Below are 8,814 nucleotides of genomic sequence, written 5' to 3' on the forward strand. Positions count from 1 at the left end.
CCGAAGTCGTCGTTTCGGACACGGCCTTATTCTCAAAGGTTTGGCGTTCATTGGTACACACCAATAAGTATCCGAAGGAAATATTGACCATGTCCCGTGTTATTGCTAAACTTCACCTAGTCCCAACTAAAACGTTTGGGTCTCATCGATTTCCGTGAACACAATACAGCGTATAGTCAACAGGCACGCCGACTGCAAGAACAGACCCCACTACCCTTCACATCCTCATAATATTTAAACCTCGATGGAATTTCGTCAAATTTTTAGAATCTATTAATGATGAATGTAGCTTAATAAATAATATTTTTTTCATATTTTCAATTGTTATTTGTTAAGTAAGTTTTATAGAGTTGATTTATGTCATCCAGTTTGGTACAATTATAGAATCCAACGTCAACGCATCCAAGGCTGCATGCGTGGATGCCCAGTCAGCCACAACGGACTGGCCTACCCACTTCGCATCCGCGCATCCGCGCACCCAGTCATCCAGACTCCCATCTTCTTCTCACTACTTCCCACCGTTCCTCTATATTCCCTTTTATGCAAATGTTCCCTATTCAAGGATTATTTTTTAAAAGAAAAGAAAGCCCGAATCCCATTTACTTAATGGTTATTGCCGCTATGCAAATGTTCCACATTCAAGGATTTCTTTTTAGAGGGAAAGAAAGCCCGAATTCAATTTACTTAATATATATTGCCGCTATGCAAATGTTCCCCATTGAAGGATTATTCTAAACCCCTGCAAGATATGTTAACAAAAATTTTACCACACAGGCGAAGTAGGATTCTACTCTACTCATTGACCTCTGTGCTTTCTGCTCTACTCCATATAGTACTGTACAAAACCAATGATTGCTGAAACCAACGGAGGGCTAGATAGGGCGCCCTCTGCCTTGTTAATCATGGATCATTATAATGTGTTTGCAGAATAGCATGAGTTTTTATGACGAAAGTGTCAGAGAATGCTACTCAATGCTAAAGCATAGGGACAGAATCTACACAGTGCTAAAGCATAGGGGAAGAATCCTACACAGTGCTAAAGCATAGGGACAGAATCCTACTCAATGCTAAAGCATAGGGCCAGAATCCTACTCAATGCTAAAGCATAGGGACAGAATCCTACACAGTGCTAAAGCATAGGGCCAGAATCCTACTCAATGCTAAAGCATGGGCCAGAATCCTACTCAATGCTAAAGCATAGGGCCAGAATCCTACTCAATGCCAGAATAAAGCATTTAAAGAGGAAGAACCTTAATCAATGCAATGCAAATTAAAGTTGACAAAATTAATTCAATTTAATATAAATTTAATTCCATCGCAATTACAAAACTGAGTTCCACATATTAATGTCAAATAATCACATAAAAAACAAATTTTAAGGTTGCGTTTAACCATAGAGCTATACATATTGAATAATAATAATAATAATAATAATCTACATTAATATAGCGCTAACTTGCTCTGTGTTTTGAAGCCACCCTGGGAACAAACATGTTTGATGTGTTGCATGACTATGACACGATTTTAATTGACATTGACGCTTTTTTTTTTCTATTCGCCGTGTGCGCTTTCCTACGCAACTGCCCATTACATCTGTCTGCGCTACGAAAACTTAAAATAGTATACATGCCTTTTAAACATGACGCAAATGACGCTCGCAGTTTGGACGCTCATCAGCAGATTGTGCGTTTACATTTGCTGCATCTTTTGGTTCGATGACACATAGAAAATAACAAATGCACTATCATGCAAATAGCCGTACACTTGCCGGACAAAATATCAAGCTTTTTGTATTCGTTTGTACATGAACATTTGATGCGCCCACACGGCTTCAAAACTTTATTGCGTGTATAATGGGGTGTTAGCACTCTAGTCACATCAATATATATAGCTCTGTGCATTTAACAGAAATCTGTCATAATAATAGAAAGTGCTTCCAACTTTGAAATTGTTTTGAACTTAAACCTTTTTCTTGTGAGAAAATTGTCTGACCAAGGTCCTATTGTGGGTGAGCATTCATTGCTCACTCAAAGTTATGTATCCCAAAAACCGTTTTTGTGTGAAAATGTATTGAACATTTTAAACAACAGTTTGTGAGAAGTAATTTGTTTGCCAAGCAAGTGTGTTTAACAACATTTTGTTGCAATTCCATGGAAGCTAAAGATTGACAGCCACTGTTGAACAATGGCAAAAGACCATTTCTTGCTACAAACTTAAATCTCCTGCCATGTTTAATTCACATGTTCACTGCAGGGTTACAGGACACATCTCTTGAATGTCACATAATGCAGGTTTCTTTCACTAATTACTTTCTACTAGAGAGGCATAAAAAGATTTTGAGATGTTAATAACACAATGACACTATGAAAAGCATTGTATGGAATAGAGATTTAAAAAGCATTCATAAATACCCCAGACAGTTTCTCTACTCCTATTGGTGGAGAGCGCGTCACGTGGGGGTGTTTAAATGGTTGATAATGACCAGTGCTTGTAACTGGCTGGCCTCTGCACAAGATTATCACGCAAAATGCAATTCATACAAGCTATTAGAAACAACCCTTAATCTACTTCTAAGTGCGCGCACGTAATCTATTTCTAAGCTTGCGCGCGTACACACAACCCACGCACAACAGACTCTCCACAAAGGTTTTGAAAAAAATATTTCAAAACTCAAATTTTAAACGGTCAAAGTGTCTGTACATGTAATTGTATTTTTGTAATGTTTAAAACAAAAGGGCATTTATGATTCCGAATAAAAAAGTAGTGACTCATTCTTAAATGTCCGTTTAAACCTTGCAGGGTCATTGCCATGCGCTCAAGACCCTCGCCCAAGCCGATCACACGTAACAACCTGTCGCTACCCTTTTATTCCCTTATTAAAGACACTGAACACTATTGGTAATTTACTTGGTAACAGGTAACGGTGAGCTGTTGATAGTATAAAACATTGTGAGGAATGGCTCCCTCTGAAATAACGTAGTTTGTGAGAAGAACAAAAATTTCTCACTCAAATATTTGATTGACTTCAAGCTCGAATTTTGCATCTGAAAGCACATAACTTGAGCAACAAGGGTGTTTTTTCCTCCATTATACTCTCGCAACTTCAACGACCGATTGAGTTCAAATTTTCACAGGTTTGTTTTTGTGTGCATTATGTTGACATACACCAAGTGAGAAGACTGGTTACCAAAGGTGTCCAGTGCCTTTAAGTGTTCAGTGCATGAGAACTTTTACTGACAACTGGTCTGATACTCTTGTGTACCACCAGGGGGACTGTAGCCTTCATTGCTTCATAGATCCGCATTCAAAATGACTGGAAGGTTAGACCAGCCTGCAAAAATCCCCTTCCAGGCGCTTCGAATCACGGCTCTACCAAACTAGTTTCTAAGCCACGAAGGCCTTGACAAAAGGCTAGTGGGGCGGAGGATTAGTTGCATTATTTCATGGTAGTCCAGTACTGCTTGAAGGTTGATTTCTACATTTATACCTGCAGTTGGATATAATAAAGGAAAAATATGGTCGAATGAATGAATGAATGAGTGGATAGATAGACGGATGAGTGCATGTAACTCAGAAATAAAATATCAATATTTTTATTATTTATTAATCTAACTATTTATTTGCTTATCTAATTTCTGGTTTATTGATTATTTGTTTATTAATTGATCGGTTGTTTTATTCATATTTAATCATCCTTTTATTGATGTAAAGGTATGTATGTTGGAAAAGGAGTTAGTTTGATTAACTTTTCGTTGCTTGCATTGTTATTTTATCGATTTGTCTGTTTATTTATTGACCTATTTTTTGTTTATCCATCCATATTTTGATTTATTTGTTGCTATATTTCTTGTTACATGTACCTTTCCAACTATTTATTCATTTACTTATTGTTACTTTTTGTTTACATTTTTTAATTAACAATTTGGTTATTTATTTATTTATTTGCTTGTCTAATTTCTGGTGTTTGTTTTTGGTTTTGTTGTTTCAAGTTGTGCTTTGTGTATACAGATTATTTATATTTACTTTTAATTGTTTTTATTTTCCAAAGAGAGTATATAACATAGTGAGTTTGCCTCCCTATGTGAGTGGATTAACAGGAGTTCGCGCTACAGAGTGTTTAATTATACTTTTGTTTGATCCTGCCCCCGATTTCACCACGCGCTGCGACGCGTCGCAAGTTCAAGTTGCGACCGGTTACACATCGTAAGTTGTTTCATCAAGTTGCAAGTTGTTTCATCAAAGTTACGATGCATTGGATACATCATAAGTTCTTTGACAATGAGGAAGAACACGTTGTAAGTTACGACGACCCATAGGGTCGTCGTAAGAATGCTATGTTTCATTTGTTTACGTAAAAATGCATGAAAGGACATAACAATTACCACACATAACTTCTGTGAACCAATCGGGAAGACACTAGACAACAAATGGAAATTTACCTCCCCCCCCCCCAAAAAAAAAAAGGACGGGTTAAAGAAAACAAACACACGCATAACAAAGTACAAACAAACTTAAACAACTCAACCAATTAATAATTATAAACCAACCAAAACAACCCAAACCTAAACACTAGGTTGAGTGTCTGCCATCTTGAAATTGAATGAACTATAATACACGACTGTTTCATGACCAAGCTGTACATGTACATAACATAAAACAGCCGCAGAACTTTAGCAGTTCATCCTTGTCCAAAAGGTTGTTTTTTATTAAGAATGAAAATAGTTTGTATTGCGACTCGTCGCACTTACGACGTGTTTGGTGAAATGGATTATGGAACTCGTCGCAGCCTCGACGTGTCTTAGGTCTGCGACGATTCGCAAACCCTGCGATGCGTCGCTACTTGCGATGAGTTTCGTGAAATCGGGGGCTGGCCATCACATTAGGGTTGTTTTGTAATTTCCTGTGCCGTACTGTCAGACTGTTTGTCTTGCTTTGTATTTAGTTTTAGTTTTGTTTTTATATTATTTATTTTACATACTGTCTGTTTGTATATTGTTATTGTTTAATGGCCAAATAAAGAATAAGAATAACAATAAGGGATGACCTAGCCCAATAAATCGGTCCAAAAATCCACTGTATTGGGCCATGTTTGTGGCATAATGATATTATCATAATGGGGCTAGGATTTAGGAGTAGGATGAACCATGGAGCAATAAACAGTTTATTGCTCCATGGATGAACATGCTATTTGATAATAATGTTTAATGGAAGTCTTAATTAAGTATCTGATATAATCCTAAAATAATTGACGTTGATCATTTAACAGTTTGAGAGTGACCAGTTAAGACCACCGTGCACAAAATCAACTTCTTACCGAGAAAAGATGTCCATCAATGTTTCGGATCGGCATCATAAATCACCAAATCCGCGTCAAAACTAGCTGTGGACGACGACGCTTGACGGACGGACGAGAGCATGCAGTGTGTACATACATGTAATCTATACTATTAAAAGCGTAACCTGCGCCATCTTGGATTGAAAATTAGAAGGTCCAGTGGTATGGCATCCTTGTGGAATCCAACACGGTTGTGTGTGTGGAATTCAATACGTTTGTGTGGTTTCAGACGTCGGGTAGCAAGTCTGCAAAACCCGGACCCAAACTCGCACTTACAAGTCATGTGATTGGAGGAAGTTTGGGCGGCGACCGTGCGTCAACCACTGGTCGATGTTGTTACCAGACTTCCTAGAAATTTTTCTGACAGGCGACTCATTGGACAGTGTTTCGCAGATGGTGCTCCGGATTGGTTCACTCATTGCCCCTTGACCGCCCACCCGCCATTCGATCCGCCCTTTTTGGTCAGGTTACTTTCGTGTTGTACTAAGCATGGTTCTCCGGATTGGTTCATTCATTGCCGCGAAGAGGCTGGGTGCCAGGACAAAACCGAAACCAATCTCACGAATTTGCATTGAATGGATGAAGTACCGTAGATTGATGTTTCGCAGGCGACCATGTGTCAACCACTGGTCGACGTTGTTATCAGACTTCCTAGAAATCCTTCTGACAGGTGACTCATTTGTTGAAAAGATTAAATGGAGGATATTTATAAAAAAAGCAATCACTCCCAAACGGCATGAGAATTATTCTGATGGACAAGGATGGGACCAAACGGAACCTTTATAATGTGGATATATTGGGTAAGGCCGGCCATAGGTTGGAAGGTGTCTAAGGGAACTTTACAATTAATTACATTTTGGGGTGGGGGGGGCCTTACACAAAGAGCCTGACCTCTGCTTACATTCTGGTCAGTGTATTGTGAGTGGTGGGTTGTCTGGTTTTGAGACGGGCCACCTGTTGCTTGGTGAAGGAGGTCGGGAGGTCAGGACCACTTTAGGTTGAAAGTGGGTGGCGACCTCGGACTTAAAAAAATCTCCATACAGAAATTGCACTATTGATGCAAAACGTATCTTGCTGTTTTTAAACTATGGACACTATCTTTTGCCAGTAAACTCGAATGAGTACATGAATACCGTTTTAGAAAACGGTCTGTTCATGGAGGAATAGTGTTGCAGTTTCAGAGTTTACCCCATCACTGAAGTTTGTGAAACCTATACATGTACACGTACGTCAAATGCTGTTTTGAAGCTGTAAAAAGAATTTGCATTTGGTCAAAGTTGTTAAGCAAAACGACATTAAGTTTCCTTTTGAATAAGTCCATTCACAAAATTGATTATAGAGCAGTGTGTCGGTCAGGTCTCAGAATGTACTTTTTGCCATATCCATTTTGTAGCCTAATTTAGCGATCGGCCCGTCGGGTTGGTTACTGGAGATAATAATTAACAAAAGAGACCTCATGCGGCTGAATAGGGTACATTTTTAGGAGTTTGTCTATTGACCCAAACTGGACGTAACAAACCCTTAAAATAACTTGACATGCTTTCTGAAAGTGAAATAAGTTAGAGAAAATTAAGGAGTGAGGACGAATTTATCGTTTTTATTTAGTTTGTACGATATAGGGTTCCAGAGATATGGGATGTATGGAGGTTTGTTCCTAGAGCAGCGTGAACATGAACGCGGTCAGAAATTGTGTCGTTTGTCGTTAAAATTTCGCGAGATGCAATAGGCCCAAAGTGACAATAAACAAAACACTTTTTTGACGTTCACGTTAAGTGCTCCCGTAACTACAGCCTATTGACCAGAAAGTTTACAAGACCAATTCAGATGAGAATAAACTAAAAAGAGGCCTACGCTCTTACCGCCCCCCCCTGAAAAAAAACCCCCAAAAAACAGTAGATAAATTAGACTTGTGGCACACAGAAAACTCGCTTTACTTAAAGTGCTGTAGCAACGCTATGTATCGTGGGACGTGAAAATGTCCTTTTTTTCACGATGTCTTTAAAAAGGAAATGCAAGCATATGAATGTATATTGAGTGTGTGGGGAAAGTTTTGGTATTGTAGTACAAAAGAAACTTTAGTTATTGTTGGCTAACTGTCAGTTTCACCTATCAAAGCTGATTTGAAAAACGTGTAGCGTTAAGGAGGCCCAAAATATTAAACCCCAATAAGGCTCACGGGGGAGCCTTATAGTTTCTAGAAGTACGCATAAGGTACGTCGCCTAACCCAAAACGAGGTGGGCGCACCCACTGCAAGTAGTGGCGGACGTGCAAAAAAGCTTCGTTTTGGGTTATAATTATGACGCCATACATAAATATTGAGAGAGGCGATAACACCCTCACCCACATTATATTTGTGTAAAGGATTTTCATCATCTAGCGGGGTGCCGCGCGAAGCGCGGCATCCCGCTGGTGTACATTATGTATGGTATGGTGTATGCTGGTACTCAGTTATTTTTGCATTGGCTTAACACAGCGACGTGAAGAGTACCAGTTATGTAGTGAGTAGAGTAGAGTAGAATCCTACTCGTACATGTACCGTAGGAAATCTGTTCACATATCTTGCACCAATTGCACAGTTTGGTCACAGTGAGTTGGATTGGAGTAAAATCAAGATGACCACGCTAGCCTTGCTCAAGGCAGTCGAATTATTCACTCCGAAAAAAGACCGCCGCTGTATAAAAACCCAACCGTATTCACTGTGCGTAAAACCCACCCGTATTCACTGTGCGTAACATCGCACGACACGATGCCCCCGTACACTATTCGCATGCGGAGGCCGTCAGGCCGACAGCCTTGTAGGATCTGTGTTGAAGCCACTGACCTCATTACTATAATAAGCGAAGAGTTCCCACGGTCAGCTCATTACCATAATGCCCGCGAAATATGAGACATGTCTACATCATCACAAACCACCACCACGGACGCATGATAGGGTCGTGATAAGGGAAGTGCGTGATTGGACGTCAAAATGAATAATTCATTTGCCTCACATCCTGTGTTGTCTGATAGGTCTGACGAACGATATATATTCATGAGCTGCATACTAGCATATCCTAGAGCCCCCCCAATTTCGTCCACTATTGTAATTTTTTCAATACAACACATTAAACGGGAAGATACAGACCCGACAAGGCTGTCGGCCTGACGGCCTCCGCATGCGGTTAGTGGTGTACGAGTGCCATGACTTGTGTGAACAGTATTCGTGCGATGTGACAGTGTGTATACGGGTGGGTCATTCGGTGTGATCGCACACACCATGCACAGGGTATACGGCGGGTGGGTTTACAGCTGCGTCTTTTCGGAGCGAATAATGCGACTGCCTTGAGCAAGGCTATGACCACGCCAGTTTTAAGGTATTCTGGGGTATCTGTGGGGTAAACAGAGTTTCAGGACCTCGTACTCCCCGGGGCTGTTAGTGAAAAGGGCCACAGGGTTAAACCAACAGCTAACACAGACATTACAAACAAGTTGTCTAGCA

At 39.9% G+C, this 8,814-nt stretch overlaps 1 long non-coding RNA gene across 1 annotated transcript; it reads right to left on the reverse strand.

Moving 5' to 3' along the window:
* Positions 1-1,705: 1,705 nt before the first annotated feature.
* LOC139938476 (uncharacterized) lies at positions 1,706-5,444 on the reverse strand. The gene is made up of 2 exons (XR_011786160.1): positions 5,315-5,444; positions 1,706-3,487 (listed from the first exon to the last, which is right to left on the reverse strand). It is a non-coding gene; the product is annotated as an uncharacterized lncRNA (long non-coding RNA).
* Between the last annotated feature and the right edge of the window lie 3,370 nt (positions 5,445-8,814).

Source organism: Asterias amurensis, chromosome 6 (assembly GCF_032118995.1).
Source record: "Asterias amurensis chromosome 6, ASM3211899v1".
Classification (NCBI taxonomy): domain Eukaryota; kingdom Metazoa; phylum Echinodermata; class Asteroidea; order Forcipulatida; family Asteriidae; genus Asterias; species Asterias amurensis.